Genomic DNA, 24,830 nt, shown 5'->3' on the forward strand with positions numbered 1-24,830 from the left:
TTAAAAATTAATATTCTGGTAGAATTAACTAGAAGAATAATAAAGACAATTTCTGAGTTTCCTTGTTGAGAAATATTTACCAAGTTGACTACATTGAATTGATAATATGAATGTGCTGTCAAAAAATGAATATTAAAGACTATTTCCCTAAGATTTATATCATTTTGGAACAGCCATAATTAAAATTCAAAAAGAGTTGAGAAGACTGACATTATCTTCTCTTTCAATCAATTTGATGAGTAACCAAAAAAAAACGTATTACCAATGTGACAATTAGAGGCCTTAAAATAGTTCACTCACACAACACACTCCCATTAATAATATCCCTCATTATGAAAAATGGAAGGAAGAGTGATAGGATCTTTGGGGAAAAGTTAAGTGTATTTGAAAAAGCCTGAAAATTCCAGTAACTCCCTTTTGCCTTGCCCCAAAGTTGTAAATCACTTACTTCTGAATAACAGATTCATTAAGATTTTGAATGAGAAGGTAAACAGACATCATCTGGTCCAACTTCCCACCTAATGCTGTAATATCCTACACAGCATCCCGGACACCTCAGGGGTCTCACTGATCCCTATTTGAAAGTTTCAAAGTTCAAGGAGCTCCCTACATCACAAAGCAGCAAGCTCCACTGCAGGCTAGTTTCTATTTAAAAAACAACAATGATGATAAAAACAGCAGGGTTTTTTTTGTTTTGTTTTGTTCTGCTTTTTTAAACAGCTGAGCTAAAATGTGCTCACCCTGCTGGAACTGATTGGGATTGTGCTGAATTTGTGGCAAACAATCATCTTAATATTGAGTCTTTCTTTCCATAAACACTGTTTATCTCTCCATTTATTTAGATCTTTGGTTTCTCTCATCAGTGTTTTATAGATTTGTTAGGTACATGCCTAATTACTTCAAATTTTTTGGTGCTACTGTAAGGTACTTAAAATTTTATTTTTAGATTCCAATTGATCACTGCTATAAGCATATGTAGAGGTGAAAACTATTTATGTATATTGGCTTTTTATCCTGTGGTCATGCTAAACTCACTCATTAGTTCTAGTAACTTATTATAGACAATTTTGGGATTATCTACATACATACAACATGTATTTACATTTTACTGTAAACAGTGGCAGTTTTATTTCTTTTCAATCTGCTTTCCCTTTTTCATTTTCTTGCCTACTGTGCTAGCTAGAGTGGGGCAGGTCCTCATAAAAAATCCAAACTAGCTTTATAATTTAGGTAAATGAAGAATAAAAGTATAGAGAGCAGGCAGAAAGAACCCCAGGTAAGCAGTAGGAGCCAAGGATGGAAGAATGTCCCATGATCTTAAGAAGTAATATTCACTCAAAGTGACAGAAGATCAAGAAAACAAGTCTGTACAACTAGATGAAATCAGGGAGATCTACAGTGAATTTGACTATACTTTCAAACACTTAGCCATTTGTATTTATTCTTTTGTGAACTATCTATCTACATACTTTGCCATATTTTCAATTAGAGCCCTCACTATTTTCTTATCTCTATATATGAGCTTTTCACGTAATGCCAGTTATCAGTTTATCTCCGCTCTAACCACTCTTCTTAGTAATGAATATGGACCTTTGCCAGCTGGTGCAACATGACTTTGTTAGTCGAGGGCCCTGGAGGGACACCTTCCTGAGGCACGGCAGAGAGGTGCTTATCTTTCATGCTGGTGCACTCTTCTTGTCCCCATGGAGTGGCAGCTAGAAGGTTATGTGGGAGACCCACCCTCCTACAAGTTTGTCTGTTGTCTCTCGTTAAGTTTCCCCCACTTACTCCAGTGGGTGGCTTTCGGTGCACCAGCTTTGACCCACAGCATTCCACTGGACAGCATCCAGCATACCCATTCTCATGGCACCCCACTGGGCACCTTCCTGCCTATCATCAGTGGGGTCACAGTACCCCAGCAGGCGGCTTTCCACACACCAGCCCAGGCCTGTGGCACCCAGCAGGCCATCTTCTGTGGACCAGCCTGGCCCACGGCCATGTCCTCTGGCAGCAACTATAATCTCTCCAAGGTCTGAACCGTAACCTTGGGTAGGGGTGCCCTCTTTCACATTTGTTCCGTTTTTGGATTCTCTCCCTGAGCTCTAGTAGTCAAGTAGTAGCTGATCCTTAAAGTTACTATTTCCGTATTCTTTATAGAGTCCTAGTTTATCTTTTTTAGTAGTTAAAACACCTTTTACTACTCATATAATTCTTCATATTAAATTTCCTTGTTCAAATTCCTGGTGCAATTTATAGCTCCTGACTGGACACTGACTAATACAAGAAGATAATCTTTCTCATACATGCTGTCCATATTGCTTCTCAGTTTTTTGTTTTTTGTTTTTGTCTTTTAGGGCATCTGTTGTTATAGCAAAGTTTTAAACTTATATGTGGTAAAATGTGTTAGTCCTTTCCTTTTTGGCACCTGTTTTATTATTCTAACTCCCAAAGGTTTTCCTGCTCCCGTACAATAAAAATATTCACTAACATTTTCTTCTAGTATGTTTATGAAATAATCTGAACTTCACTGAGTTAACTATCCAGCTTTGAATTTTTCTAAATGGTAACTCCAGTAATCCCAATAAGAGTACGTGATTTGAAATAGTTTCAATATTAAAATCCAAATACTCTTGGAGGATTATTTCTGGATACTACCATATTTTGCTGCATATAATGTGCACTTTTGCCCAAATTTGTGAAGGAAAAATAAGGATGCACATAATACTTGGGTAGTCCTAATTCCATATCTATATAAATGTTTTTAATTCTTTTATTTATGCTTATGAGTTAAAAGTGTAACTCTAGAAATCAATATCCATATGCAAAATAATACCCTGGAATATGATAATTAGTTTTGTTGAACTTACGACAAACTTGCAAGACGAAGAGATCTTGGCCTTCTATGACCCATAAATATCGTAAATTTGTTACTGGTACATAAAATTTCCTGTACCTTGTATCTGTTCTTGTGTTTTATAAGTATTTGTTACATAAAATTTCTAGTACCATAATATGTTAAAAAAATAAATGGTAAAATTCCTTTGTAATACAAAAAACAAGTACTTAAATGTAAACAAATACAAATTTGAATTAAAAAATTTAAATGAAAGGTATTTTGTCTGGAAGTTTAAGCCAAAAACGTGGGTGTGTATTATACACGGGAGCATATTATACACAGCAAAATACGGTAAGTTGTTTCATTGATTTGTCTATTCCTGGGCCAGAAGCACAAAATTAAGGATTGTAAATATACACTATTTTAAAATATCTGGCAGAATAAGTACTCTCCTTTTATTCCTTTATTCTCTCAAAATTTTCCTAGCATATTCATTAAGTTGTTGAGGTTTTTTTTTTCCCCCAGATGAATTTAGACTCATCTTTTGTTAAGTTTCTCTGTTCTCAAAGAAAACAGACAAACAAGAACAACCTGGAGTTTTCATTTGAACTGCAATGAATTTTAGATGCAGGAAAAATGAACATATTTGCAACCCTGAGTGGTCCTACTTAAGATAATGTTATTTATTTGTGTATTATTCAATAATGGTTTATTATAAAGATGTTGTAATGACTAAAGTCAAGAGACCTGTAGTTGAGATCTGGTTCTACCACAAACATCTAGCTGCACATGGTTTCCAATCTATGGGTTTCAGTTTGCTCTTATACTAAGTAAGGAATGCAACTAGACTTTCTAAGCACCTAAGATCGCTAACCAATTGTGACTTTATGATGTTAGTTTATATCTTTGATGTATGATAATTAATAGCTAACATTCGCCAGTGCTTTCCACTTTTCATTTAGTTCCCACAACAACCCTATTATTTAGATATTGTTGTATATTTCCATTTTACAGACAAAGACATCTACACACAGACAGGCTAAGTAGCACACAGAGTCACATAGCTTATTCAGTGACAGATCTGGATTTTGAACTTAGGTAGTCTGACTCCAAACTCTATTGCCTTTTTTTTTAACTTTTAATTTTATAGAAAAGAATAATAAACCTCTTGTACCTGCTATATAGCTTCAACAATTATCAACTCATGGTCAATACTGTTTTATCTATACCCCAAGCCATCCCATACTCCTCCCCAGATTACTTTGAAAGTAAACCCCAGGTATTATATAATTTCATATATAAATATTTACGTAAGTACCTCTACGAAACAAGAACTCCCATTTCCAAACAAAACCACGATACTATCATCCGGTTGGTATCTACAATAATTTCTTAATATCGTCAACTATCCAGTTAGTATTCATATTTCACTAACTGGCCTATGTTTTTAAACATGATTTATTTGAATTGGGCAAACAAAAGGCAATCATTGGTATTATAATAATTTGTTTCTTATGCTTCTTTAAATCTATAAGTTCCTCCTTTATCTCTCTGTTTGCATTTTGCTTGTTGCTGAAGCTACTTGTCCTGTGAAGTGTCCTGTGGTTTGTCCTGCTGACTGCAATGTCATGGTGGCACTGAACATATCTGTCCTATATACACTGGTAGTTAGACACGGCAGCTTGACCGGAGCCGGTCTTTTTCCCATGACTACTTCATAGGCAGGGCCATGTCCTTCCATCAGGAGGGCTTATAATGTGTGACTGTCTCTCTATTTGTGAAGGTAAGTCTTTGATCATCACTGCCTGTGCAAAAGGAGTTGCAAAATAGTGATATTCTCATTCTGTCATTCCTTCTATAAGAAAAACATCCTCTCATCAATTATTTGGTTATCCTTAGTGTAGATCTTACAGAAAGGGCAGGATAAATGCTTGATTCTTTCCCTTTACTTACCAATTTTCAAAACAATGATCTGGTTCCTCCAAGGGGGAATGTAAAGTATCATGGATTAAAATCTATTTGGGTTGTTTCAATCCATAGAAATTATTCTTTTGATTCTCAAACTACCCCAATCTTTGGCCAATAGAAGCGTGTGTCCCCTGAAGTTCCTGAGTCCTTTTTGACATCACCCTAGAGGTCTTTACTATTTTCTGGTCACTGTATTTAGGCCCTACTTGTGGACAAAACCAGGAATTATGTACTTTTTAAATATAAATTTACATGATTTCATTCTGATATTTCTAATTAATTTCAGGACTACAGGTTTCAACTGCATCTTACTAATTTTACACCTGTATCTCTTTTCTCTCATGCCAAAAATCAGTGTTCTCAATGGTACCAATTTAATTACTCATGCTTTATCTTACACACTCAGGAGTCTCAAAATAACAATACCAACATTTCCACCAATGATAACAGAAAACAGTTGAAGATTTTTGCAATTATTTTTGTCCTTAGAGTATAATCCTAGTCCAATTAGTATCTTAAATTTATTTGGAATAGTAACTTTTGCTTGCAAGTGTAGCTTCCTGTGTGGCTATGCCACCACCTATTGTGTTGTCAGAAATGTCATGATGCATTTTTGCAACAAAAAACATAGAAAAAATACGACATGACTTTTCTGACAACCCAATAGATACACGTTTAGAGTCATTTGTTTCATCTTACTTACCCTTTTCAGGGATTACTTTGTAAAAATTTAAATCTTCAAAAATATGGTATATTCAAACAAGTCTTGTTCTAATCCTGTTTTCCCCACCCTATTCTCTCCCTTTCCCTAGAGACAGCCATTTAACACTTTTTATGGTTTATCTTTCCTTTTTTAAAAAGGATAAGCAAACACACACAATTTAAATTAAATAATAACATACTGACCAATTTTTTTTCTACCTTCAAAACCTACAATCTTAACCACTGTGGCAACCAGTTTCTCAGTAACTGACATATTCCTTGAGTCTAAAGGACTGAGGCTTCCCCGAAGGCAGAGCATGTAATTCTGGAAAACACAGCAAAATCCTCTTCAAAAAAAGATCCAATTAATATAATTATAGTATGCATTTTTAGTAAACAGACTTTCAAAGACTATTAGAAAAAAATCATCACAAAAAATGGTCAATTCATTTACTTTCTCTTTCGTGAATTATAAAGTAATGCCTTTAAAATGTTCTCTGGATTTTAACTTCTTTGTTGATAGTATTTACACCAATTACACACAATGTAAGAGCAGATGTTTGTGGATGGGAAGTTAAATTGATAACCAGAGAGCAAATGAGCCAATTACCATAAGAAAATAAGTGTTGTAATGGAAGACTATGCATTTCGTTACCAAAGAGATAATTAAGCTTCAAATTCTCTTTGACAGTTCCCTATCTCTTCTAATGCCATCATCATTTCAAGAATAATTTTAATTGCTAAACACAAGTAGAATTAAATACTGAAATATATTACACTCGCAAAATTCTTTTACTGGAAACATCACTTAATTCCATCACTGCTATATAATGCTGGAAATTGCCACTCAATTCAAACAGAAAACAATACAGGACCAACACCAATATTTCAAGGTTACTTCATTACCATGTTATTTGGGAAATTATAACAGTTTTCATTTTCATTAGCTCTGAATTGTAGTTTCTATTGTTTGATTTTAAAGGTTTAAAGCACTGAAATTCTTAAAAAGCTCTTCAAGTAGGAAATAAAGCAATTTTGTCCATTTTATGTTAAACTGCACACTTGTTCTTAAGCTTCTGTTCAATAATTTACCAAGTTACAGATAAGTCCTAAAAACAACAAAAATAACAACAAATCAAAACCAAGCATTTAACAGCTTGAGATCACTTCAGGGATGTTGCCCAACAGTCGAATCACAAGTCTGCTCTAAGTAGTGGCCCAAGTAACAGAGCAAAAATGCGTAGAACCCTCCAATGTTTCCTGGTCTAGCTTCTCGCTCCATTGAAGGTGAATGGGTTTTCTTTTAATCTCTGGGAGACACAAGTGAAATCATTCATAACTATGAAGCAACATTATGATGTAGGCACCACATACGACCTTGCAATTATATTTCTATCTTTCCACCCCAACAACTGCAGCTCCAGTCTCACGGCATTTCCTTAACCTTACTCCTCATTTTAGCTAACAGGCACTCATCCTTCAGACCTTAACTGAAAACATTTCCTTCCACAGACCCCCATATTTCCTCCCCATTCCTAGGCCACCACTGCCCTGGTTCACCATTGACATCCCAGTGGCCTAAATCATCACAAGTACTTGACACATATTTGTGGAAATGGAAGGCTAAATTCTAAAAATTCCATTGGTCAGCACTATAACAGAATTAGATGTTCAGGATAAGATTTTTTTCAAGGATTCAACATTTAACACCACTGTTTCTCTAATAGGAGTCCACAAATCGATTTTTCACGCTCTGTGAATTTTCTGCATGAGTTTTAAATTTTGCTTTTAAATATTTATAACGTAAAATCTTAAGAAGCATGTAATTTCAGCACTCACATTTGTGTTTATTATTTACAAGTTGGCTCCGTGATTACAGAATTAAACCCTAATGCAATGTTTCTAAAACTAGGGGTCTTAGGGTCTTTAAAGCTCTTAAACTTGAAGGAGTCACAAAAATTGTTACTAAATATAGGTTCCCCTTCCTTAAGACTGAACATACTTAACCTTTGCATGATATACCAATATTATCACAATGAGCATTAACTGTGGCACAGCTAGACGGAGAAGATATAAAGGTTGATTACTTTCACTTGGCACTGTAAGTACTTTAGAAATGATTCCTAAGTAGCTGAACTCAACTTCAACTTGTCAGCTCTCCGCTTTCAGCCTGTAGAAGCACACCTTAAAGAACTTAGGACGTTTTCTCCAGGTGAGATCCACAGACTGTGCAGATACACAAAGGTACTTAGAGAAATGTTGATTGTTGGGCCTCAACATTCCAAGACAAGCTCTCCCAAGTTATTCCCAGTCATATTAAGTGTGAGAAGCCTGCATTAGGGGTCACTAAAGGAGATGACTGCATACATCATAACCATTTCTATACACAGAGAGCTCCCCAATTCTTGTGCCTTCCAGGACCACAGAATTCATTCATCTGATCAATCATTAAACAGGTATTTAATAAGCAACCACTGAACTACAAAGATATTTTACTGGATGCCATGTGTGAGACAGATAATAAAGACATCTTCAAAAGATGCACTTAAGGGCCGGCCGTGTGGCGTGATGGTTAAGAACTGGCTTGGGATGCCAGAGGGCCCCGGTTCGGATCCCACATATGAGGGCCAGTGACACTGCCCTCTACAACTAAGATGCTGAACAACAAACAGCTCAACCTGGAGCTGGGCTGCCGCAAATCGCCGGCGACGGCGTAGGCTGCAGCCCCTGTGGCAGTGGGTTGCCATGGGCTACCGTGTGTAGCCAGCAGCCAGCGTGAGCGGCCAGCAGCCGCAGTGACTGGCCGTCCAGAAGCCGGTGACTGATCTGCCTCGCCTGGGAGGAGTGCAATGATGGTGCCAAGTTGGGCCAGTGAAGCAACGTCCTCCACAACTAGACTGAAGAACAAAAACGACAGCAACTTGTCTGTTCCCCTTCCCCCAATTCCCCAGCGCTGTTCCCATCCCCCAATTCCCCAATAAAAATCTTAAAAAAAAAAAAAGATGCACTTAAAAGAACTGTGAAGTAAGAAAGAAGAAAGGTATGACGTATTAAGAGATGATAAACTGTTACATAGATGGAAATGTGAAAGGGAGAGATGTAATTATTGAGGGATAGTTACATAGGGATGGTTATCTCACAGAGGGATAACTGGGAAACTGGAAAATAAAGAGAGATGAACAGTGACTGTTACCACATACTTTTTTGCTTAATTTTCAAAGTTGTGGTAAAATAAATATAGCATAAACTTTACTGTCTTAACCATTTTTTTACAACAATAATATTAAAAAGTAAACGTCTGGAATAAATTTTAACATTCTTACAGGTATGAATTTGTTTGCTAGGGCTGTCATAAAACACCATTGGCTGGGTGGCTTACATGACAGAACTGTCTTAGCCATTTTTAAGTGTACAGTTCAGTGGCATTAAATACACTCATGTTACGGACAGCCATCACCACCATCCATCTCCAGAACTCTTTTCATCTTGTAAAATGGAACTCTACACCCATTAAACAAGAATACCTCACTTCCCACCTCCCTCCAGCCCCTGGCAACTACCCTTCTACTTTCTGTCCCTATGATTATGAAACTAAATTTTGAGTATCAGCTATAAATCAGGTATTACAACATGTATTTTACCTATTACAATAAATCTTTTTCAAGTCCTATTTGTGAAGTATATTTGTATGTAAAGCATAATTCTGTCATACAGACATTGGAAATCAACCCTGAAGCTTCCACTAAAGAGGGCTGAGCGTAATGACTCTGGTCAGGAGCAACCTGCTTACTGTTCCTTTCTCCCTTAACACACTAGGGTGATAACGGGTCTAGGTTCTGTAGTTCTGTGACCTGGACCTCAGGGCCAAGGCTTCACACATAATTTACCTCACAAGTATGGAAAGCAAAAATGCTCCAGGGTTTTGGGGAAACGGTGTTTTACAACTGCTACTGAAGTGATTAGGTTTTATAATTAAATTTAAAAAATACTTGCAATTAGATGGAGACTAATATTCTAGGCCAACTTGTTTACCCAAGAAATAGTGTATGGAGGCAAACACATTCAGAATCGACTTATAAATTAGTGACATTTCATAGCACACATGACATCATTCCTTTACTTCTTCAAGAGAAATTCAAACAGAAACAGTGTGAAAATTTTCAAATCCAAAAATAATAAAAGTAGAAGTAACTGCTAAAATTTAACATTTCAAAGGCGTAAAATAAAAGGCCTAAAATTATGTCAATGTTTTAATTTTTCTATTGCCCATTTCTTTCAGGTACCAATAAATCGACACTTCCCTAACATGACACTTTAAGAAGTCTCTTTAGTATGAGGGACAGACACATGCATCATCTACACAGGAAATCAACACTATTTAGAAAATCCAGAAAATGCCTCACAAAGAAAGAAACAGGAATGACCAATGCCGATGGTCAAGTACTCAACATATTAATCATCAGGGAAATGCAAAATAAAACCATAATTGAGATAGCAGTACACACCCACCGGGGTGACTAAAATGAAAAAGACTGACACTACCAAATGCTGGCCAACATGTGGAGCAGCGAGAGCTCACATCCATTGCTGGAGAAATGTAAACTGGTACAACCACTCTGGGAAAAGGTCTGGCATAATACTCAGGAACACTACTCAACAACAACAAAAACAGAACAGACCACTAATACATGCTACAACACAGATGAATTTAAAATATGTTATGCTTTGTGAAAGCAGCCTTACATAAACAAGTACAGATGACATAATTATATTTACATAAAGCTTTAGAACAGGCAAAACTAATATACAGTGGGGGAAACACCAAGGGTAGATGCCTCTCGGGTAGTAAGCAGAGGGTTTGCTGGGAAGGGGCATGAGGGCGCTTTTTACAATGATGGTGATATTCTGTACCTGGACAGGGGCTTTGGTTGGATAGGGATAAATAAATAAATAAATAAATAAATAAATAAATAAATAAATAAATAAATTTTTAAATTGGGGAATTGGGGGAGGGGAACACAGCGCTGGGGAATTGGGGGAAGGGGAACAGACAAGTTGCTGTCCTTTTGTTCTTCATCTAGTTGTGGAGGATGTTGCTTCACTGGCCCAAGTTGGCACCATCATTGTGCTCTTCCCGGGCGAGGCAGATCAGTCTCCGGCTTCTGGACGGCTGCTCACTGTGGCTGCTGGCTGCTCACGCTGGCTGCTGGCTACACACGGTAGCCCATGGCAACCCACTGCCACAGGGGCTGCAGCCTACGCCATTGCCGGCGACCCATGGCAGCCCAGCTCCAGGTTGAGCTGTTGTTCAGCATCTTAGCTGTGGAGGGCAGTGTCCCTGGCCCTCGTATGTGGGATCCGAACCGGGGCCCTCTGGCATCCCAAGCCAGTTCTTAACCATCGCGCCACTCAGCCGGCCCGTATAGGAATAAATATTTATTGGAACACATTAGCAGCACACTTAAGATTTATGCATTTCACTGTATATAAATCTTACCTTAAAAGAAAAAAAAAGCATCACAAAATATTATGCTCTAGCTAATGTTATAAATGCTAAAGTATTTGGAGATGTCTGCTATTTACTCTGAAATGTATCAAAAAATTAATATGGATAGAGTGATAGATATGATACAGTAATTACAGTACAATGTCAATTATAGACTCTAGGTGGTGTTTGTTGTAAAATTCTCTCAATGTTTTATTATGAAAATTTTCCAACCCCTCAGAAATGCTGAAAAATTGAAACAGATTTTTTTCTTTAGGAAAAAATATTCTCCACCAAATCATCATTCTTAGTACTAGGAAATTACTATGATTAAGAGTTTAAAAAGAATAAAGTACTACTATACTGAGAAATAGCTGGGGTAAAAGTATATTACCCAGCCATAAAAAATAATGAATATTGCTATTTGTGACAACATGGATGGACCTAGGGAGTATTATGCTAACTGAAATAAGTCAGACAGAAAGTGACAAATACCACATGATTTTACTTATATGTAGAATAAAAAAACAAACAAACTAACAAATGAAATGGAAACAAACACATAGACACAGAGAACAAACAGGGTTGCCAGAGGGAAGGGGGAATGTGCAGAAAAAGGGAAGGAGTTAAGAAGTACAAACTTCCAGTTACAGGTCATGGGGGTGTAATGTATGACACAGGGAATATAGTCAATAACACTGTAATAATTTTGTACAGTAAGAGATGGTTAATAGACCTATTATGGTGATCAATTCATAAGGTATATAAATATTGAATCACGACATTGTACACCTGAAACTAATATAATATTGTATGTCAACTGTAATTAAAAATAAAGAAAAAGAAAAAAAGGAAATGGAAGATAACTAAAATTAAAGCAGAGAATGAGGTTTAAGAGATTACAAAAAAATTACTGACAATATGACTAAAATTACTGAAATTCTTCCTGACATGGATTTGTTCATCAAATCTGGTAAGTTTGATGGCACCCCTTGAAGGAAAAGAAATATAGTTAAAATAAAAGATAGTAAATATTATATGTAGCACATGCATTCCCCCTCTAAAAGAATGAATATATAACAGATTCAAGAAAAGACAGCTAAAATTAATAAGGAGATCTGCAGAGAGCTAAGCTTGAGATTCTGAGGCCGAGGCAGATGACCGAGGAAGTAGAGTAATGCCAAGGATGACAGCCAGAACTTCTCACTTATTTCTGGGCTGAAAGAGGCATGACTTTGACCTAATATTGCAATTCTTATGTTCTTTAAATGAAGACTAAAAAAACTAACACCAGATCCAATGTGCTACACTAGACAAGCAGGAGTCTAGCATGCACACACAGGTGACAGCCTGGGAAACTAGACTGGGCACAAGAGCAGAAAGAATGTCACTGGCCTGGCACATGGACCACAAAACATGGAGCCGAGGGGCATCTAATGGTTGGTGGCATGGGAAAAAGTCAAAACAGAAAGTCATCTAAGATGTCACTCTGAATGACCCAAGGAGGAAGTAAATCTATGTAAACAGGCAAAAAAGAAACTAAATGAAGTAGAATAAGAAAAGAGGGCTGAGACAGAAAGGAAAGACTCTTTGAACCCCAGGGACGTTGGCTGGGGCAGATGTACTAAATGTCTACAATGTACCAGGCACTGTATTAGGCATCTTTCTTACACTACCACCACAAAGAAGTCATTCTTATCTTCATTTTACAAATAAAAAAATGAAGCTCAAGTAAACTGATCAATGCCAAGATCACATGACCAGAGACTGGAAGACAGGGACAGTTCTCCAAAACTTGTCTGTTTGATCACACCACATTCCTTCACTGCATACAGTGCTGACCTCTCAGCAGTCTTAGCGAACCAGGGACCCATTTCCATCCGAGTCCTGCTTATTTGTCCTAAAAAGCTTCCTCCTGATCAGGGCATTTGGGAACATAAAATCACAACAGAGCTGAGTTTTCGCGCTGCATTCTGACTAACACACAAACAGCAAACAGGCCCCTTCTTCAGGCACGTGGATGACTCTGCTATTCTGCAGCATTTTCATGGCCAGAAACCACACATGCGCAACTCCACATAAATCCAGGTGCTAACCTTCCATCATACCTCATTTTATTTCATGTCATATTCCTCATCTTTCTGAGACTACCTGTAGGTTCCCTCCTGAAAGTGGTTAGTGACATGGAAATAAGGCTATTGTAATTCAGAATACATTTCCATAACTATTAGAAACTTATTTCATGTTTGTAAAACATGGGACTTATCTGAAAGCCAACATGACCACTGATGTGATACAGATCTAAGAACTGCAAACCAATCTGAGACTGCTCTTACCTCCTCTGTGGTGCCTCTCAGTTAACACTGAGAAAGCTGACTTCATATGAAGGACTGGGTTGTGCTTTGTACTTATGGTATAAGGAGTTTGCTTTGATCCTAAGACAAGAGAATTGAGTGTCTAATAATGAGAGCAGAATACTGTAACTAATCATGAAGTTAAATGAAGTGAAATCGTAAAGAAGATGGGCAGTGAAGGCGAGATCAATGTCTTAATGTGGACAGAGATCAGATAGAGTACAACAGACAAGTAGAAGTATTGTAGAATGACGTTAGGCTGTGACCAGGGAAGGATGGTGGCATTGGAAACTTTAGTGGTACATTTGTTATGAGTATTGACAAAGTCAAGGAGGTGGCCAATTTAGAATTTACCAATTTGGGCCACAAAAAAACAAATGGAAAATTTTCTTTTTTTGCAAGTGGGGGGAGGAATGTGTATTACTATTATGAATGTTTTAAAAGGAAAAATTCCTGTTAAAAAAGAAAACATCTCATGACCCATTTTAAGTGTTATCAACAATCTGAGATGACAGGAAATACACGATGGGCTAATTCACGTCACAGCATGTGTTGAAATCCCGGCAGTTAATGATAAAACAATAAATTTGAAATATTTAACAGATGAAGAATGAACTTGCAACCTTTTCTGCATTAACACTCACTATGGCATTTCCTGTAGCTATAATTTCTTAAAAAATAACAAAAGTCACCCTTTTGACCGCTTCACCCTTTTTTGGACCACTTCTTCCTTTTTTGACCACTTCCTCCCTTTTTTGAGCCTCGCCTTGGTGCGTGGCCCGCTCCAAACTCTAGTAATTTCTCTTCTAATGATGGGCCCTTGAGCCATCATCCTCTACTGCTTGGACCCACTTCTATTTCTTTAAAGTGTATTATTTCTTCTAATAAACTACTTTTTCACTACTTTGTTCAGGTATCTCGTTCAATTCTTTGCTCAGATGCCAAGGACCTGGACTTTGCGCTGAGAAGGGCCCACTCTCTGACAACACAACCACACTCTGACCTCCTGCTGTGAGGAAGCCCAAGTCACATGGAGAGGCTGTATGGAGAGAGAGATGTCCAGCAGTTGCCCAGCTGTTTACTACTGCAGGCATCAGACATGGCAATTTCTCTCCTGCAATTACTACTAGATGGAAGTATGCTCTTTTCCCAGGATAAGATAGTAATCTTGGAGAATGACCATGGAGAAGCGGATGAGTTCTGGAGAAGGGCTGCCTTGCAGATCATCTCAGGTTTTGGCTGTTAACAGCCCAAGAGTTGGAAACCAAAGCAGTCTCATAAAGAGAAGCGAGGGGGCTTTATGTTGATGCATGCAGGTGCAGGTTATCGTTCAGAATCTAAAGCCAAGGAATATAAACATGTATGCAAATGAACTTGTTAGAAGACAGTTGAAAAGCTATAGGCTAGTGCTCTTGCGACAGATGCAGTAACTGCAGCTCTGGTGGAACTTGAGGTGTATACACACAGTTACACTTCATGGAGTTGCATCCAGCCAAATATCCATGTTCTTCTTGTGAAGAGGCAGAGAAAATCACCTCTCCCAAGAATTTCCACCTTCTGCCCAAGGGAAATGTGTCCTGAAGAGTTGTACGCAGATGGGAGGCAACTTTTTTGCTTGTTCTGCTGCTAGAGCATTGATTTAATTAGAAGACAGGCTGTGGGTGGCCATGTGCAGACAAAGAAGCACCAGACAGAGTCCAGTTAGCCTGGGACAGTAAAACTCATGTGGAAAGGACAACTTCAGGTATCGTGTGTGCTAACCTCTTCCTGGACATTGTAAAGAATCCAACTAAAATAAAGTTTAAAACTATTTCAGATGTGCAAGTCTATTGAAGCCAATATTTTATTTTAGAGATTTGTGTTATATTTGACAAGTAACTCTTTGTACTGAAATTCCGTGACTTTCAATTAAAAAAAAATGAAAACAAACAAAAAATTAAAAATAACAGAAGTCAGACAGGTATGGATATGGATACACATACACACACACACACAATATAAGTAAAAACTATGTATGTAATTTACATGTATACATAATCTCCAATTATTTCTCATAAACTACTTTTCCCATCAGAAAAAGAAATACTTTCAGTTATGGGACAAGGTTCAAAATATGATTTTCCAAATTTCTTTTTGTATATAATGAATGACTTATCTGTAAACAATAAAAAAGACCGCATATGACACACAATAGTACAGCTTGAATTACTGTAACTACCACCACCCAAATTAATAAACGGAACATTAACACACTAAGAGCCCCACTGTGCAACATTCAGTCACTCCTCTGCCCCTGTTCAAAAGTAACCACTATCCTGGATTCTAAAACCATATATTAGTTTTGCCTATTTTTGAACTTTATAAAAATAGAATCATACAGTATATCTGTGTGTGTGCGTGTGTGTGTGCATGCACACACGCACACCTGGCTTCTTTCTGTCAATGATGCTTATGAGATTTATCGATGTTGCTGATAATACACCATTGTATTATTAGAACACTATCCATTCTACTGTTGATGGATGTTTGAATTGTTTCCAGTTTTGATTTACTATGAATAAAGCTGAGAACATCATTGCGTATGTTTTCTGATACATATATTTATATATTTCTGATAACTATTCTCCTAGAAACACAACCATTGTATCATGAGATATGATGTGTGCAGTTTTAGTAGATTCTGCCAAACAGTATTCTAAAGTGACTGTATCAATGCACAGTCCTAACATCGGTATATTAGAGTCCCCAGTGTTCCCTCTCCTAACCAACATCTGGTATTGTTATTCTCTTTAATTTTAGCCACTCTGCCGGAGTATAGTGGTATCTCCCTGTGGCTTTTATTTGCATTTCTCTTAAAACTAAAGATAACAATCACTTTTAAATGCTGAGTAGCCACCTGGAGATCTGTGAAGTAGCTGTTCAAATCTTGCCCATTTTCTACTGGTTTATCTGCCTTTGTTTACATTATCGATCGTTCATTGAGTCTACACCAGAGATTGGAAGTCTTTCTGAAAAGGAACAAATAGTGAATATTTTAGGCTTTGTGGGCCATGTTGTTTCTGTCACAACTACTCAACTCCTCTGTTGCAGCATGAAAGCAGTCATAGTCAATACATAAATGAATGAGAGGGACTGGGTGCTGATAAAACTTTATGGACAATAAAATCTGAATTTCATAAAATTTTCAAATATCACTAAACATTATTCTTCTTATACTTTTCAACCATTTAAAACTGCATGAACTATTTTTAGCTCACAGGCGGTACCAAAATAGTTGGGCACATCTTGTCCACAACCTGTAGTTTGACAACTCGGTCTAAATAAACAAAACTTTGTCAAGTTATATATAACTTTGTCAAGAGTTGATCATTGTTGTTATTCTTTACAAAGAACCAACTTTTGGCTTTGCTGAAACTCTCTGTTTTAATGTTTGTCTTCTATTTCATTAATTTTTTGCTCTTGTCACTATTTCCTTTCTTCTATTATATTTTCTTTGGGTTAAATTTTTTTTTTTTTAGCTTTTTGAAGTGGATATTTAAATCACTGATTTTTCAGCCTTTCTTCTCTTCTACTTAAAGCTATAAATTTCCTCTGAGTATCCCATAAGTTTTGATAGGTCATATCTTTATTAGTTCAAGCTACTTTCTAATTTTCATCATTTCTTTTCTGACTCATGGATTATTTCAAAGTGATTCACTTAATTTCCAAACACTAGGAGGTCTTCAAGTTACTTTTTTTTTAAGTTACTTTTTTTGGGATTAGTTCTAACTTTAATTCCCTGGTGGTCAAATCTATATAATTTCCATTCTCTGAAATCTGTTAAGATTTGTTCTATGCTCACAGACAGACAACAGTTTAGTGGTTACCAGAGGGTAAGGGGGGTCGGGGGGTGGTAGATGAGGGTAAAAAGGATCAAATATATAGTGATGGAAAGAGAACTAACTCTGGGTGGTGAACACACAATGTGATATATAGATGATGTATTACAATATTGCACACCTGAAACCTATATAACTTTACTAACAATTGTCACCCCAATAAACTTTAATTAAAAAAAAAGCCATAATAAAATCTTTTTAGAAATATTTTTTTAAAAAATTGTTCTATGGTCACTATAGGGTGTATTTTTAGTAACTATTTCATAGGCACTTATTAAAAAATAGTTTATTCATTTGTTTGGTGCAGAATCCTATAATTGTCAATTAGGTCAAGTTTATTAATTATGTTGTTCAGTTCTTCCATATTTTAGTTGTTTGTGGTTTTATTTTGTTTGTTTTGGTTTCCATATCCTATTTGTTAGTGAAGTGTGTTGAAATATATCACTAGGGGCTGGCTGAGTGGCCCGTTGGTTAAGAGTTGGCTTGGGATGCCAGCTCTGAGCAGCAGGGCCCCGGTTCGGATCCCACATGAGGGCCAGTGATGCTGCACCCTCTACAGCTAAGATGGTGAACAACAGCTCAACCTGGAGCTGGGCTGCCCTGAGTTGCCAGCAAAGGCATAGGCTGCAGTGAGGCTGGCCGGCAGCTGGCGTGCGCTTTCGTGAGCTGCTGTGGGCTGCCGTGAGTGGCCATCCAATAGCCAGCGAGCAACTGCCTCAGCCGGAAAGAGCGCAATGATAATACCAACATGGACCAGTGAAGCGACATCCTCCACAACTAGACTGAAGAACAAAAGGACAGCAACTTCTCTGTTCCCCTTCCCCGATTCCCCAACACTGTTCCCCTCCCCCAATTCCCCAATAGAAAAACAAAACAAAACAAAAAAAATACATCACTATGATTGTGGGTTCTTGCAGTTCTTTCAGTTTTTTATTTCCATATTTTGAGATTATATTGAGGTACATACATATTTAGAATGGTTTTATTTTCCTGGTAGATTAGCTCTTATTAATGTGAAATGTCCCACCTTATCTCTAGTAATACATCTTGCCTTTGCCTGATAGCTACACTAGATTTTTTTCCTGTTATGGTTTATCTTTGTCCATCCTTTCAATTTCCGGGTTTTCTATATTCTCCTTATATTTAAGGTGTCTCTCATATAATCAACACATACTTGGGTTTCAATTTCTTTTCAATCTGATAATCATTGTCTGTTAATTAGAGTAGTTAGTACATTTATAATGACTGATATACTTGAGTTTAAATCTACCATCTCACTATTTGCTTTCTATTAGTCCATCTTATTGTACATTTCCTTTTCTTTTGGAATATTTTTTTTATTTTCTTCCTCTATTATCTTGTTAACTATAGATTATTCTATTATTCTTTTAAGACTTCCCACAGAGATTACAGAACACATCCTTGCCTTATATAACCTCTAACATAAAGTAGATCTTTCACCACTTTCACTTGCAAGAACCTTAGGAGACTAACTTCCATTACCTTCCTCTTGACTTTAACAATTGTTGCATATTTTAAATCCCATATAACATTATTATTTTACAGTCAATATTCACTTAGATTTACTCAAATATTTCACCTTTCCTTTGTTCCTCCTTTTTTCTTCATCACTGAGCTCCCATGAAAAATACCCTTTCTTTGAGGTGATCAAAGCCATCAACATTTTACCTCATGATTTCTACATTTGAAATTTGTTTAAAATAATCTTTTTCTGCTCCTACGTGACCAAGTTATTCTCATTGTCTTCTATTAACTTTACAGTTTTACCCGTCAGACGTCAGTCACTACTGAACCAAACAGAGGTCATTTGTAAGGCCATTATTACATAGAAATTCAACTTTTTTCCTCTCCATTATAGGAAGCCACTTTCCCCTAAACGATTTACCAAACAATTAGCCTGTTCCTCCTCCCTTCCACTGGTCTATTTCTCAATTCTTCTGACAATACAATGCTTTCTTTTTGTTTTTTTAAATCATTGTGAAATTTGAATACATTGACTATCTAGTAGAGCAAGTCCCCTACTCTTTTTATTTTCCTTAGTTAACTCAGCTGTTCATGGACCTCTATTCTTCCATTTGCATTTTAGGAGAAAACTTTCAAGCTCCTCAAAGAACCTATTAAAAATCTTGATTCAGATATGCCAAATTAATACATTAATTTGCTTGGATATTTAAAAGCTGCATTGTTAGGACCATACAGATTTATGGTAACTATATGTTTTGTGTTATATCTTCTTGATCTATAATTCCTCTTATGAGTAAATATGTTTCTTCTGCTACTTTTGCCTTTTACATGGCTATTTCAACTTCCTTTTGTTTTGCATAGTGTAACTTTCCCATCCTTTCATTTTAAATCTGTCTCCTTCAGTTTTATGTGTACCTTTGCAAATGACATATGGGCTCTTTTTTGTAATCCAATCTGGTTTCTTTTTCATGAGTTTAACTTGTTTATATTATTTTAAGTACCATTAATAGGAGTTATTTCTGCATCTTTTTCATACTTTATTTTTAAGGTTTAGAATGTTTCTGTTCCCCCTTTGTGTTTTCAGTTGGATGAAAATTTCTTCTGCTGTTCAAAAGTTATATATATATATATATGTATGTTCTACTTTGTTCTGTGATGATTGCCCTTAAATTCCAAACTCATAACTGATATCTTAATATTTATATCTTTAGATATATAGATATTAGTATATCTTTCTATCAACACCATACATACTCCCATCTACTCCCACTTCTTGGTACTGTAAAAAATTTTAGTACTGGGTTATTAATAATATACTTTTTATTTTCTATGGTCCTAGACTGTTTTTTTTTTTTAATAATAATAATGAACTTTCCCAAATTACTACTGCTGCACAGCAAAACACACCAAAACAGTGGCATAAAATAACCACTATTTTCTTAGGCTCACAGATCCAGTGGGTCAGGAATTAGGACAGGGCACAGCAGGGATGGCTTATAGCTGCTCCAAAATATCTAAGAAGGCTTGAATGTCTGAACGTGACTCAGAAAGCTGGGGGTTGAAATCAAGTGGAGACTTCTTATTCACATGTCTGGTCTCATAGTTAGATGGCCTAAAAGTTGCACTCAGCTGGAACTGTCTACCAGAGCACCTACCAGAGAAGCCGTTCCTTGTGGCTTGGGCTTCCCACAGCATAGCAGCCGGATTCTAAGGGGGAAATCCCAATAGGAAGTGTCTGTCTGGAGAGCAGCCTCAGAAATCACATGACATCACTTATTCAAATACTCTACTTATTCAAATAGCGCCAACCCCAGATTCAAAGACAAGGGATATAACCCCACCATTCATCAGGACTGTCGAAGATTTGAGAGCTATATTTTAAAACTCCCATATCTCTTGTAGCATTTCCTGAATGTGTCTCTTCTTACTTACTAATTCCAAAAGGGTTTTCAGTGTGTATCTTTGTGTAGGAAAACTTCTGAGGTCTTAAACGTACATGAGAATTTTTATTATGCTTCCCAATTTGCTTGCATCTAAATTCTATGTGGATTCAATGTTCTTTTCCTTTAACACTTTAAAAACATTACGCTCCACTGACCTCTTAAGATAGATTTCTTAAGATAAACACTAGGTGCAATCTAATTCTTATTCCTTTGTGAGTGATCTGCTCTTTGTCACTGAAGCTTTTAGAATTTTTCTTTGTCTTTGATATTATCTGTCACTATAAATGGGTCTAATGGTGTGTTTCTCCTTCTCTCCCACATTTAGCAAGCAGTCTTTTTAGGCCCTTTTAGTCTAAGGTCTTCTATTAGTTTTTAATTTTGAGAAATTTACCTTAATTATTTCTTCAAATACTTCCTTCTCCCTTTTTATCCTCTCCTCTAGGATTTCTATTTATCTGCATAGAAGCCCTTCTGCATCTAACTTTCATACCTCCTGGCTTTTATTCTATGTGTTCTTTCTCTTTACCATTTAACACTGCATTTTCAAAGAGTTTCTCAATGTCATCTTTTAACTCACAAATTTGCTCATCATGTATACCTTCGACTATCATCTAGTCTCCTGAATTCTTTATTTTTACTACACTTTTCATACCTAATATTTCTATTTGGTTCTATGTTTTTATATTTTCTTTTCTTACATTATATTACTAATATCTTTATCTCCTTAAATATACAGAAGGTACCCAAAAATGTATACACATTTTAAGAAAGGAAAAAAATAATTAAAATTGCAATACTCAATATATACTGACAACAAATGATGGATCCAAGTCACGTTTGACTTCTGCAATTACAAGAGGTGCTCAAAGTGGTTACCATCAGCATCCAGACACTTCTGATTACAGCAAACTACTGCTTGAGCAACGCTGGCCAAAGTGTCCACTTGTATACATATTTTTGGTGACCCCAGTATTTATCATGCTTATTTTTAATTCTTGATCAATCTTTTCTCTAATAACTACCAGATAGTGTATGTTAATTTAGTTGTCCTTCTTTGAGAGTAATTGTACTATTCAGGTTACGAGTTTGGCTGTAAGCTAATGTTCTTCTGGCGTACCAGCCACTCTGTCTAGTAAAATGTATGGTCACCAGGCCCTAGTTATATCCAACCTGGTGAACTTACGGGGGGGTGGGGGTGAGGGGGAAATAAGCCCCAGAGCAAAGGGCTGCAGGGATCTCAGAACCTCCCTTGTTTACTCCCGTTTGCTACCATTCCACAGGAACTCCTGCGGTCAGGGTTTCACCTTTAAGCAGGAACAGTGCTGGGCACAGTCTTCCTAGGTTGAAGCCTACCAATCCAGAAGTTTGGAGCAGATGGGGATAAGAGGTAGAGAAATGATCCCCTGAGGGCAGTTAGGCCATACCAGTTTACATTAATGTCACCAGAGACCCGGCAGACCTGACGGCCTGGGCCACCGCTGCTCATTTCTGTGAAGGGACAGGCAAAGACAGTCTCCAGGCAACACCAGTGAGAAACAGCAATAAAACTTACCAGCCCTCTTTCAATCCGTGTGTCCCTGCTCCCTCTGGCAGTCCTTAATGCCGGCTGCAGCCACCCACACACATCATCCCCACTCACCCACCAACACATACAGTGCGAGAGCACTTCAGTCCTCCTGCACGTCCCTCTCGCTCTAACTTTCCACAGTTGATTTGGGGTAAGGGAGTCAACAGCTGCGACTCGTTTGACAGGAGTTGGAAACCAGCCTAGAAGCTACTTTTCTCATCAAAGGTGTAAAACTTTGCTCAATTTCAACCACTCCTAAGCCAGTTCAGAAATTTAAGGCAAGCAGATGAATTAAAATTTAGTATTTAACAGAACATCGTACCACCAAAAAAATTACCCTGGAGCATTTATTTAGAGAGTAATGATAAGTACACTTCCTAATTCTGCAGTGGATAATCATACACCTTTAACTTCATACCTTTGAAAACACATTTTAATCATTTTTTTCTCATTTTTCATCAACCGTGAACCTATAAAGCACTCTGTGTAAACTTTTGGGTGAAATTAAAATAAAAAACTCTATAGTTCTATTGCTCATCAAGATTTTGACCTCTGACTGTCATTAAGCATCACAATTCCCCGGTCCTCTACTAAGGACCAACGAGCATGGCAGGCCCTCTCAAACACACATGTACAACAAGCAGATCTAACACTGTCAGAAATGGAGGAGTTAGCAAATAGAATGCTACTTCAATTAGTAGGCAAGAAATGAAACAGTCTAATCTGGAACCTTAGCCACCTCCCCAAGTGAGGTTGGGGAGAAGGGACAGCTGGTGCACAGTTTATAAGACTTGGTTAATAAATGAATTTGGTTGTGCCTATAATAAAGATATCAAAAAAGCTAATTCAAACTTAAATTTCATTGAGGAACACAATATCTAATACCAAGGAGGTAATGTTTTTTTTGCTCTATTCTGTAGTGGTGAGATGATATCAATAATTATGTTCGGTTCTGAGCACCATACCACATGCTCCAGAGGCCAAAATCTTTTTTAATTTTTGCCAATATGATGGTTGGGGAAAATGGTCTCTTTTAAATTTGTATCTTTTAAATAGATTGACTATCTACTGATGAAGAAACACAAAGAGCTAATAAACTGCTGTGAAGTGCCTGTTCATATTCTTTATCAATTTTCCTTAGGTTATTTCTTTTATAAAAATCTGTTTCTGAAAGCTCTCTGTATTTTAAAGATTCTGACCCTTTTTCAGTTATGTGTTACAAATATTTTCTCCCAGTCCACCATTTGCATTTAGCCTTTATTTACTAGGTTGTTTGTATATAACTTTTAAAAAAATGTTTGTCAAAATTTGTTGGGTTTTGCTTGACATACTATTTTCTGTTTTTCCTATGATATTCTCTCCTATCAGAGATAATACAAATACTATCCCACTTTTTATTCTTCACTTTTTTTTCACATTTAGGGCTTTGGTTTGAAGTAGAGATCCAACTGTATTTTCTTCCCCTTAAAAGTCTATTGTACCAATACACTTTAGTAAATAAAACACTTTTCCCCTATGAATCGAATTGCCATGTTGATGATACTTTAAAGTTCTATAATTACTTGTAACATCTGTATTTTATTCTTTTTATTGTCTATTCTTGGGTCAACACCGTGCTGTTTTGATTAGGGACGGTTTATTATAATTTTAAATATCCTGGTTTCCTTACTCTTACTCTTTTCTCAGTTTTCTAGAATGTATTCACTTAAGGACACTGTTTCTAGCACAGATAATAAGATGAAATGGGGTACAAACAGTAAGTTGTACGAGGTGTTTTTAACTAAAAAATGCTGTTATTTCAGTTACTAGGCAGACTCTCAATTAGATTCCATACAATGCATAAAAACAAGAGTAGAAAATAATCAGATGGACAAAAGCAACTGACACGTGTGGCAGACACTATGCCTCTCCTTGGAGGCTAAGGACAAGATACTTCACAGCGAAGTAAATTGAGGCACAGGTAGGAAAATGGAAGAGCATTATTAGGCAAGAACCTGATTAATGGAAAAAAAAACAGGAAGAAAACACATCCACTAATGGAGGCACAGATGCCAAATAAGATTGAGTACTGTCCAATCCATCATAAATGGATCATTCCACAGCTGGTCCTATGCTTTCACCAGTATAGAACCCCAAACAGTCTGCTCCCCAATTTCTATCAAAAACACATTTGAGTCCTCTGGTGACTATTAAGAGTAGGAATGTGGCTACTCTATTTCCCACTCTGAAACCCACAAAATGTACCAAGAGAAACAAACTTTCCTATGAAATATGAAACAATCCCAAACCACAGATCAGAAAATTTTCTATCAAATACAACACAATTTGGGACTAGCTGATAATATATATGAGGTGCGATTAAAAAAAAATACGGTGAATGTTTAAATAAAAAAATTTTAGTACAGTAAAAGACACACTGCCATTAATACCCCCTCAAAATACTCCCCCTTGCTTAGAACACGCTCATCCCATCATTTCTGCCACTTTCTGAAGCAGTTCTGAAAGTCCTTTCAGGAGTGTACTGTATTTGCCGGCGTATAAGACGACTGGGCGTATAAGACGACCCCCTAACATTTCCACTCAAAATACAGAGTTTGTTATATACTCGCCGT

At 36.8% G+C, this 24,830-nt stretch overlaps 1 protein-coding gene across 8 annotated transcripts in view; it reads right to left on the bottom strand.

Moving 5' to 3' along the window:
• Window positions 1-24,830, bottom strand: part of NEO1 (neogenin 1) — a 261,075-nt gene that overhangs the window by 121,005 nt on the left and 115,240 nt on the right. The gene's annotated exons all lie outside the window — the stretch shown is intronic.

Source organism: Hipposideros armiger, unplaced genomic scaffold (genome assembly GCF_001890085.2).
Source record: "Hipposideros armiger isolate ML-2016 unplaced genomic scaffold, ASM189008v1 scaffold_302, whole genome shotgun sequence".
Lineage (NCBI taxonomy): Eukaryota > Metazoa > Chordata > Mammalia > Chiroptera > Hipposideridae > Hipposideros > Hipposideros armiger.